Source organism: Anopheles darlingi, chromosome 3 (genome assembly GCF_943734745.1).
Source record: "Anopheles darlingi chromosome 3, idAnoDarlMG_H_01, whole genome shotgun sequence".
Taxonomy (NCBI): domain Eukaryota; kingdom Metazoa; phylum Arthropoda; class Insecta; order Diptera; family Culicidae; genus Anopheles; species Anopheles darlingi.
This window is the reverse complement of record NC_064875.1, coordinates 66,295,119-66,306,602: the sequence shown is the minus strand read 5'-3', so window position 1 is coordinate 66,306,602 and position 11,484 is coordinate 66,295,119. Positions and strand designations below refer to the sequence as shown.

Below are 11,484 nucleotides of genomic sequence, written 5' to 3'. Positions count from 1 at the left end.
CGGTAGCCATGTGGTCACACTTCCACACCAGGGACCGTTGTCATGGTATCTGCGGCAAAAGCTGTCATTCCAGAAGTGCGCACGATCGTCCGTCAACATGATTTTGGTAGAAAAGATGGATTTCCACTTTTCCCGCCGTCCGAGAGGTTAGTGAACTTTTGCATCGTCCCTGCCCGGCAAAGCACACTTTTTCCTCATGAACGTAAACGAATCCATCATAAATGCCAAAGTATTTTAATTTTCTGGCGGTTTCTAACAGCCTGCTCAATACCTCGTTACCATAGCGTTCTAAAATTTGTTGATGTTGTTTTAGTTGATTGGGAATTTGTAAAAATCAAATTGAATAAATTCCGCTGCTGCTCACCAAATTCGCTTGAGCGACACCATTTTCCGTGGCCTGCGAAAATGGCCCACACCGATGAATGATGTTGACGTTTTTTTTTTTCTCCGTGCACCGCCGTGCTTCACGCTGCGACACACTCAACAAAGCTCATAAGTCACGGAGCGTTATCGCAGTCACGTTCCTTCTCCTTTCTACCAGCCCCGATAAACGTGGCGTGTAGAGAGCAGTGTGTGCGTCCCACCAACTCGGGAGCAACCAAACAGGCACACAATATGGCTTCTCATTCCCGCCGCATTCAGTTAAATTCTTAGCCCTTCACACTCAAGTGTGCAGTAGTAGGAACAACCCTGAACCCCGAAGACCCGGTGAAGTGGAAAATTAGTCGTTACATTAAAATATGTTGCCGCCGAGAAGAGCCCATAAATCGACCACGACCACGATTCCGGTCGCTGATGGACCACACCGGCACCAGGCGGAGCAGATTTCCGACTCGGTTTCGATATCAATCGATAACACGCCCTCCGATGCCTGTGTTCCAGCGACGGCTATCCGCTTTTAGATAATATGCCCGAAAAGCCTGACGACTGTGTGCCATTAACTCCCTTCCTCCAATCCCTGCAAAGCTTCGCCCTCATTATCATTTATCGACGGCTGGTGTTGCTGAAAAATGGCTCACGTTATGCTCGATTCTATTGGATTTCGGCTAGCCATCCGATGGCTGTTACGGTAGTCGAGCGTCGTACCGAACCCGACAAGCGACAGGACGAAGAAGGCAACGACGGTGACGACAACGGTGACAACGGCAGTTCATTAATTTTATTTTCCTAATCTGACACTGCAGAGAGAATGGTGGGGCTAAATGTGATTATTCATTTTTCGACAATCTGCACCATCTGCCTGCCAAGGGCTCTGTCTCAGCATCCGTCTCATAACACTCCAGACTCTCACCGGCTGTATCAGTGAGGAGAGAGTATTCCCAAGAGGTTTGTCACACTTCCGGTTGTTGAAAATTAATTGAAATACACCAGGTACACCAGAGAGCATACCGTCCCAACAAGTAGCGCAGCGCGCGAAAGATGGCCAGCCCAACCATCCACCTACCCGCTCAATTCGTGTTTAGCTCACCATTCCCCCAACCAACACTTACACGCACCCTTCGAGACGCGACGTGATGCTTAAAGAGGATAAAAGCAGCATCTTGGCGTCCGTACTCTGCAGTCACTGTCACCATGGTAACGGGGCGGAGGAACGCCTGCGCGTACTGGGATGAAATGACACGCCGGGGGACCGGAAGAAGGCTGGCAAATCGTGTGCGGATGTGTTGGTGCAGTGCCCCATCTTCCTTGAGCGCGATGGTGTCAAACCGTTCACTTTGTCACTTCTGGACGACCACTACGACGACGGCATAACTTGCCAGAAGAAAGTTGGCAAAAGAAATGCAAATAATGTTGGCAGCATAAAAGGAGGCCCAGAGCACCAAGAGAGAATTGATCGGATCGATGACCGAGCGTGAGGAGGAAAGAGCGAACTCTGCTGCTCGGCCACTTCCGTTAGGGGAGAGACGAAGAGGATGGGCCGGTCGTTGCCGTTTAAGAGGCTTTTTCCTTAGCCTCTTAATGGTTTAGCATTCGAAGGCGCCTTAACACACAGGACACTCAGGACCTAGTCGCCTAGCGTTCTTCTTCGTTTGCAACATTCCGAGCCGTGCCCATCCGTTCTGTCCTGCCCTCTGTACAGCAGCAGTTCATTGTACTTTGAAGCTTAGAAAACAAGCGCATTGCTCGCGCTCGGTTGGCCGCTTTGTGGTTTGTGCTCCTTACCCCTCAACTCATGCGAGAGGTGCTTCGACGCGATGTGGCGGTTGTACGGAACGGAACCGTCATCCTCGACCGTCTACTATCGCAGCTCCTTCCCCAGCTCGTGCCATCCATCCATCCATACAAGACCATCATACCGGAAGTGGCAGGTTGCGCAGGTGAAAGATTAGCGTCAGTCAGACACCCTTTGTCGGTGAGGCGTCGAGGGAAGGTCAGAGATGGACGAGGACGAGTACACATCGAGTAAAAAGTGAGCCTGTCTGTGGGTGTCTGTGTGTGCACTCTCTGGCATTTTCCTACGACCAGAAGAGCATGGATGACCGTTTTATGGCACGGTCCCCCTTCCTATCATTACCAACGATGACACGGAGACGGAAACAGTGCAGTGAAGCAGGCAGCAGAAGATAATAATCCCACAATTGTGGCGGTGGATAAATGCCGATGTTTTAGACGCTGTTGCCGCCTCTCGTGCTCGCGCCTTATCAACTGCGCCTCCGGTCGGGATTTACCCCGCATCCACCGGGGGGACTTCCGTTCCATTGCTTCCGTACGGAAAGGATCAAGGACCTTGCAGCAGCAGCAGCAGCAGATGCACGGACAATGCAAAAAAGTGAAGTACTTCACAAGCACAGAGGCAACACAGCAGAGAGTCACAGCAGTTGGAAGATGAAAAAAATCTCACAATTTTTGCAGAAACATGGCCGAGAACCTATCAAACGTTCATAAAAATAGATGGCATCCGTTGGGCGGAAGAGGGCGTCCCCCACAGCTCCATCCGTATCCGCCATCCGATTAATTCGCGCTTTTTTGCTCTTTCTCGTTTTTTCGCTCCCTTTTCAGTGTTAAGAATGTTTAAGAAACATTTCTTGTCGTCTTTTGTCAAAGGAAAATCGATAGACCTACGCCCTGGCGTAGCTAGAAGATGAAAGGCGGCTCTAAATATGTTTACAATATGGCGCAAAGCACGTGAAATAGTAGAAGCATGCAAGAATCTAAGAAAAAGTTGACCAAAACCACAACCTTTACACAGAAAGAGAGAAAGAGTGGTGGATGTATTGTCGCACAGTTCTTCTGGCATCGACCATCAAAAGATAGTGTACGTCAACTGGAAGATCGTTCAACACAAAGATACTGTTACATGGAGTCGCTTATGTTTACTTCAAATTACAAACCACGAAAAGAGATGCATTTCGAGCTGACACATGCCAATGTGCCACAACACCTGTTGAGTGCGAATTCCTCACCTGACCAACACCTCAATCACGTAGAGAATGTGTTTGTGTGTGTACGTGTTGGTTTGCTCGATACATCAGTGACACTACTGGGGTCCTTGTGACGGTTTGTGCAAGAGGTGCGCTATGTACCATCTCCGGCAACATCTTAAGCCAGACGCTGCTGCTGCTGCTGCTGCTGCTGTTCCCTATATCTAGCCCATTTCCGTGTCACTGAGCTGATGATAAGCACTAATGCAAATTTATTGATTTCAGGTACGGGCACTTCCTGGAACCTGTCACCGATAAATTCGTGGCGAACCGGGGTAGGATTCCGGTTGGAGGGAAACGAACGCGCCGACGATATGTTTGTTTTGGGAAAGGATCCCACAATCAGATGATGCAGCTTGGCAATACACGGTACACTTTCTCGCTCGCGTGTCCTTCACAATGTCAGTATGCATGCCAGGTTTGCTGGCCAGGTGTTTCGGCGATAAGCGAAAACGAATAAATCCACTCTTAATTGCTTCACACAACACTGTTGTGCAGCAGCAGCAGCAGCAGCAGCAGTAGCGGCACCAGACTGCCAAAAAGGTTTTATGCCAAAGTATGCTGCCAGAAGCAAAACAAAAAGGGAAAACTGTGATTTTTTCAAAAAATCCAAAGCAATAGCGAAGCGCTGTGTTGGCCGTTAGATCAAGTGATCGCATCGCGCCAGCATATGCTGCCCTAAAGTCTGAAGACATTTTTGCTGGCAAAGCATTATTCAAACGAAATCGTACGGACACGTCATGCTGACGAATCGCCCGAAAATGCATGAAATTATCATAATTTTCCCCGTGTGAACCAGAATGAAACGAAGCTGCAAAGGCTTGTCCTGGTCCTGGTTCCCCGGAAACAGGGACAATTCGACGGATAAATCTACCGAGCCTGGTACGTACGCTTGTGTGCGTTGTGTGTGTTTAGTTCGTTTGCCGTTTTCTATTTTCCCCATTTTTCATCCCCTTTTGATCCTTTTTTCAAGCCAGTCGGTGGCTCAACGCCCGTCACCCCACCACCAAAACGGGATTCTGGGCTTGAGATCCGTGCATCGAGGGTAGTGTTAGACGGTGATGATGATGATGCCGTGAAAACGCAGGGAAAATCGTAATCCATTATCACAGATGTACGGCATGGTGTGTGTTTGTGTGGTGTGCGTAATGATATTCAAGTATCCACTGGATAGCCGGCTTAGAATCGGGGACGAAAACATCATTGAGATATTGAAACTCCACCATAAACACCCTGGAATAAGATTAAAAAAAGTTTAATTCCCGCATGCGAATCAAATATTTTTGCTATCGCAAATGCTTCATTTACAAAAAGGAGATCGAATGAAACGGCATTTAATGGTTGCGGAGCGTGATTTGCACAGGGATCACAGTACACCATGCCACCTTCATCACTTTCTGGTGATTCGAAAACAAGATGAAAGAAGGATAGATATCAAGAAACCATAGGGAGCGCACATTTCCTCCATTCAATCTTCCGCCATCGTAAAGGTGCCACTCAAAAAGGAAATCAATATTTTCAACGATTTTACGGCAGTATCCCTAACAGCATTACCATTATTTCAAGTGAGAAACGACTGTCTTGATTAGAACGAATCCAACTCAAGTGAGGACATATAAAAGTGAGCAAATCTCCGAATGAATTGATCGAAGTAAAATTAAAAAGTAGAAAGTAAGTAATTTCAATACATATGCAGCCCATTATTTGCAAACCGTAAAGGAACACTTTCTCTAAAACAGGGTTTCGTAACATCAAACATCCTCACCAAGAGCCCGAAACTCACCCTTGTGCAAAGGACATCGCGTTTCGCAATCGCCAGTATACGGGTACGTACACTTTATAACGCCTCCAGCAAGCCAGGAGAGCGTCTCTAATCCTTTAATCACACCTTCTCCAATTCGACGCTACCGTTGCTGCCGCCGGTCATATCCTTCATTTCGATTCGATTTCGTATTATGGCACCGCCTCGCTAAACCCACCCCAAAAACCAAGCGCGACTCCCTGCCGTATTAAAGTGTTTCGAAAGCAGATTTTCCTCACGATGAAGCAGCGCAGCAGTGTTGGTAGTGGTGGCGGCTTCATCCTCTGGGCACAACCCGTATTTATCCTTGTGCCACACACTACCTCTGACACACCCGAGACACACATACACATACTGAAATGCGTACACAGTCACACACAGACACGGGGGAACAATATGGAATTCTTGATTTCGATTTTTCCACTGAAAAACCTCCCAAATCTTTGGAAGCTCCACAACGCTTGAATGTTGGCTGGCTAGTCACGTGGAATGCAAGGTTTGCACGTAGAATCCGTGTTCGCCGAGTGTGTGTTTAACTACTTCAAAAACTAAAAGCAACAGACAGACAGCGAATAAAGCGGTATGTACCGCTGCAGCGCTCAGTCGATTACGCGATCACACACTAGAGCACACCGAAACTAACGCGAATAGGTCCTGCGTTCTTATCCTTCCGACGGTACAGCATCTACTGACGCTGGTGTTCAAGCCGCCCTATCGGGGGTGATACCTTTAACAAAGGAAAACCCGTACGATGTTGCACGCACATAAACACACGGAGCAGGCAGTTCTTCGCGTTGGCGCACACTTTCACCGTCGTAGGCGCGCGTTCGTACGGTGAAAATTTTGGAAACTGGAAAAGCGCGTGGAAAATCGCATTTCGGGGTGGTAGTCACACTCACACAACCAGAGCGCGTCTGTCGCCGCTGTTAGTGCGCGCGCGTGCGCCCGCATGTGAGTGTGTGTGAGAGAGGGTGAAATAGAAAGATTGTGAATTGATGATTCTGCGCAAGAGGATGCACGTGCACACGACACACCGGGGGGAAGGTACCCGGTGGTGTGCTTATCCTGAAATCAAAAATATTTGCTTCTTCTTTCTCACTTCCCCTATTGAAGAGGTGATTCTTTCTCGTTTTGTCTCACTCTTACACTGATATCACAGTATTTGGTGTCAAGGACCCTGGAACACTGGGCTTAAAGTTAATCAAAAGACGAATCCGTGTGACTGATGCGGCTACTGAAGGCTATCGGAAGAGATATTCGATCGCGATTAGACGAATTCTGTCACTGTGAAAGCAATCACAGCAAGCTGCGCTACGTCACAGATACCGTGCATGACAACGAACGTGTAACCAGAGCAGCATTCTCGATACTAAAGGGCTGCTCGCTTCAGAACTGGCAGTTCGCGACGTTAACCTCCAACACGAAGTCGAAACCACGCTATCGTGGCTGCTGTGTGGTGCACACAAACCATCGCCGTTACGTCAAACATTTCCATTAAGGACATTAGACGGGCGCGTATTGTGCAACCAGCGAACGAATAGAGGGAAGGCACGCCACCGACAATGGACTGAGAGCGTGCCACAGCAGACCCAGCGTTTTGTTTATTCGCCTTTACAAAGCACACTGATATGTGGGGTTGCCTCTGCTGCTGCTACTGTTGAACGTGGCCACGGTAGGGCTTAAGGAATGTTTTAAGCAGGATTAAACCTGTCCCCCAGTCGGCTGCTATGAGCCAGTTGTGCGTATGTGTATGTATTTGCTGGAAGCAAAAAAGGGTTGGCTTTGCAACGGTAACGTTTGCTATTTAGTGTCGTCTGTCGCTATGTATCGGAGAACGAGAGAGCGAGGGAGAGAGATGTGTCATCAATACCTTCGTAAGTTCGCTAGTAACCTACCATTATGATCATGACATGTCAGGCAGCAAAACACAGGATCTTGCCTTATTGATTGCGATTCCGGGAACTCATCTTCCACTGTGACAAAGCCCATAATTACGGCATAACGGGAATCACAAATTGTAGTTCGCGCCGTACGGTGCTGACACAACATCCTGACTTCTTAAGCTGTACAAAGAGCGGCACAGGACATCTTCGGAACATTCCCGAAGGGAATGCACAATAACCGGGAAAGCGGTTTCCACGACCCAACAAGAACAACAACAACAACAGCAACAGCAAGCCCCTTCGTCATCGCTTATTATTTATCTTCAAAACTCTCGACTCCATTTCACTACCCAAACGACGGAGGAGTTCAGACGATGTCTACCGCCACGGTGGTAGTGGGCACAGAGTTTTGATAGAGTACACCCCGGTCGGTCGTGCAGTGTCTGACGGAATGTGTTTTATTTCTTTCGTCGCAACCCTGGCCTGGCCTAGCCAGGGCCTTGCCTGCCAACGCCAGCTGTCGCACAGATAGCACACCAAAGAAGTGGGAGAGAATGCTCCCATCAGACCCAGAACTCACAAATGATGGTGATGGTCTCGGGTGGTGGTCGGTTCGTTGGTCTCCTATATCTTCCCCTCCTCCCTGGCGACTGCATGTGCAATATACAAATTCTGGTGCCAGCTGCCTGCCTAACCTGTTCGTTACCCGTCCTCTAGAAGCTAGCTAGCTAGCCTCTCTGACTAGCACAATACCCTACCGCACCCGCAACGTGTAAATGATTAATTCGATGGTCATTTGTACTTTTTATGCTTCATCTGCGTCCCTTTTTTTCGCATGACGGTAAGGAAGGGGGGGGGGGGGGCTTCCTCGTAGTCCCCGGGACGCATCTTCCATTTTGTGTGCGGTTTTCCGGGGTCAGAAATTTTTAAAACAACTTCTCCCGAAGGAGTGGATCTAGTGGAGATGAAGTGAGAAGCTTAAACGCGAAGGGACTTTGGTCGTTCCTCATCCACCACCCAGTATCACTAGGCAAGCCGCCAACTGCAGTCAAGGATCGTCCGGCGACGCGGCATCCCCCTCTTGCCCGTAAATCCGGTAGAAATTAAAAGAAAACTTTTTCTTCCGGAGGCCCCCCCCCCATCGCCACCTTCGCTCTCTCTGTCTCTCTAATGAGATAAGCGAAAGAATGAAATTGTAGAATCATTCAATTACGAGTTAGACAATCCATAATGAGCTTTTCATGCCGCGCTGAGCCTTCCCACCCCCCCCTCCCCCCACCCATCCCGGTGCAAGCTAGCAAACCAGTGCCCAGCACTGTTTGGCCGGCGACCCTAATTGGTGTCCAACGGCGAACCGCACTGGCCTGGCACCGGCAAACCGATCGAAAGCGAAGCGAAAGCAAACTGAGAGCTCTCGGATTCTCGCAAATTCTTCTCCATCCTTATTAGATCCCTTCGACGGGAGGGAAACAGAATAAAAAGAAAGAGCGGAAGTTGCCTGGATGGATCAAGGTTTGACCGATAATTATTGACACATTTCCCGTCGTCATTTTCCCCTTTCATCTGTACTGCCGGTTCTGCTCCCCCTTGGTGAAGGGTTCCCGGTGTAATGGTTGTGTGGCTCGTGCCGGGCATTGATCTGCGGAGCCAAACGCAGTCACACACACACACACACGCTGCGAGAGATGTCACGTGGTGAGGATGGTGCCAGAAGGTAATACATGATTCCACGTAGGAAGGAGAATTAGAAAAAAAACAACCGTGAGGCACGTGGAGTCTTTCGCTGATTAAAAAGAATCCAATTTTGAGCTGGCAACTTAATGGAAAAGTAATCCTTTTCAAGCAATTCGGGCCATTGTTATGGTCGGCACCCGCCACGACGCACGCTGTTTGCTTTGTCTTCCCTCCTTTTTTATGTTTTCTTCATCTTGACCGTCCTGTCCTTTCGACGTTTTCTGGATGTTCTAATTTTCCTGAGGCCAATTTTGAAACATTTCACGCGTTAGATTGTATCACCAGATGCGAGAGTAGTCCATGGGCCTCAAAACCACAACAAGCGTTGGTGCACGGAAGATGGCTTAAAGAGTATTAAGGAAGTAAGGAAATTACACTACCCGGGACCAGAACCGAGTATGCTAGTGTGAAGGAACGCTATACCCCGTGGAGCGGCGTGTTTATTACACGTTCCTTGCTGCAAATTCCAATTATTTAATCGCACTGCTCGTTAATGGTGATAAATTGGCTGCGCCACACAACGAAACAACGGGCGCTCCTACCGATACACACTACAGGAGTTCTTAAATACCAAAGCGCGCTATGATACCAAAGTACTAACCCATTAGCAGCAGCCCTAGTGTATGACCTAGTATGTGTGTGTGTTTGTATGGGATAGAGAACAGAAATATCTCCGTCAATCATGTGCTGTCACCTTAATCTGGCTTGCTTAGTGTGCCAGGTTGCCAATCAATCCGTACAGCGTTGCAACACATTCCATGCTCCAGGAATGCTGTAGACCCATTCACACACACACACACACATGCAAACACGGTGGTTCCATTCATTACTATAGGTACAGTAAGATGCATTATCGGTCGGTGTTAATTACAGACCATGGGGCGACATCCGAACCCCAGGACACGTGCCAATCGGTAGATTGGTGGAGGGGAAGCTAAAAGTGGGTTTCTTTGTGATCGTCCTTTCTTCTGGTCTACGCTATCGAGTCATCGAAATCCAGCATGACAACAGGAATGGCGACATCCTACGCCCCTCCTGTGGTTTCTCAGTTGCCTGTCCAGTGATTAGTGCTCCGTCACACCATGGTAAAGGTGTGTGTGTGTCTGTGTGTACCCGGTCAAACAACAATTAGCCACCCGGGAGATGCATATTTTTAGGTCTAGAACACACACACACACACACACACACACACACCACCACCACCACCACCACCACCACCACCAGACTGGGCGTCTCTCTTTGTGCTGTCCATCAAGTGCTGTGCACGTGCGGTGAGGGGAAATAAGGGATGAGAGGAAGTCCCTACTAAATCATATCGACACCGATACCAATGCACCCCACAGGTGGCCCGGGAAAATGGATACACAGTCTAATTAGAGACAATTTTCTATTTTCCCTGGAAAACACTCCCCAAAAAGGTTGCCTGAATTCCCCGCATTTTTTCCCGTAATGAAATCCGTGGGGGAACAAAACAAACTGTTGGTGGCGTGGGGAGGAGATGACAACAATAACGGATCCTGATGCTGGTGATGATGATGATGATGATGATAGAGATGAGAAGAATGTATTGATTCATTCTCCGGGAAATACCTCCGCTGGTTGGGCCCTGAAATGTGCCAATATGTTTGCCGAAAACAAACACACAGACATACACACACAAACACACATACATCGTTTCGTTCTGCTGATAATGTATCATATGGTCCAGTTGGCAAGGAACCGAAGGCACCAACAACCCTCCATAATTGGATGCTGCTGGTGTTTCTCCACCTTCTGGGGTTAAGACCAGGAAGACTCCTGCGCACCATTGCTTGCTTGCTGCCAGTAGATTATTGAATTATGATCCAAGTCCGAAAGATAGACCGTAGACCATCCTTGGGTATACCGAAGTGCAGCTTTAAGAAGCATTGGGGCCACTTCCAAGAAAGTGTACAACAAAGCGATCTATCGCGGGCGTGAAAAACAACCAAACCCTGCTCGTTGTTGATGTTGTTGTGAAGGGGGGGAATTGTTTCCATGGGGAAAACAATGGTGTTCATTAGGCTCCCCCCACTAATGAGTAACGAGTTCGACGAGTGATGATAAACAACTAGAACATAATAGATGATGATTTCGGAATATGAACACCATCATTCCATACAATTTCGATTTGACTTGTTCACTCGGACACTAACGATGGAGACGCCTGGTGCATCACACAAACGCGCAAACACACACACACGCAGTCACACACACGAGCGTCCGCATCCTTTGATGGTGCGTGTCTTTTGTGCCAATTTATCGGGTGCCCGGATAGCAACCGAAGGCGGACCTCGAGAAAGTCACACTGAAGCCCTGCAAAGCACAAAGCAGTATGTGTGGCTGGCGGGAATTTCGATTATCTATAAATTTGCAGCAGATTCTGTGAGTTCAGCCAACAGATGCTCCGGGCTTCGCTATTCTCCTTCCGAATACGGGTTGACCACCACGAGGAAGAGATAGAGATCGAGCGAGCGCTAGGAATTCTTCCACAGAATGTTTATGTCGAACTCTGACGTTCTGTGGTGCGAACGATGTCTTGACCCGGGGTCCATTTCATCCACATTTATTGCAACCGATTTGACCGACCAGTTAACGCCCTTTATTGCCTTCCCCGCATCCCGTC

General features: G+C 48.5%; 1 protein-coding gene across 6 annotated transcripts in view; it reads right to left on the bottom strand.

Annotated features, from left to right (window-relative positions):
- The window catches only part of LOC125955188 (talin-2), a 53,908-nt gene that overhangs the window by 16,890 nt on the left and 25,534 nt on the right, over nt 1–11,484 (bottom strand). The gene's annotated exons all lie outside the window — the stretch shown is intronic.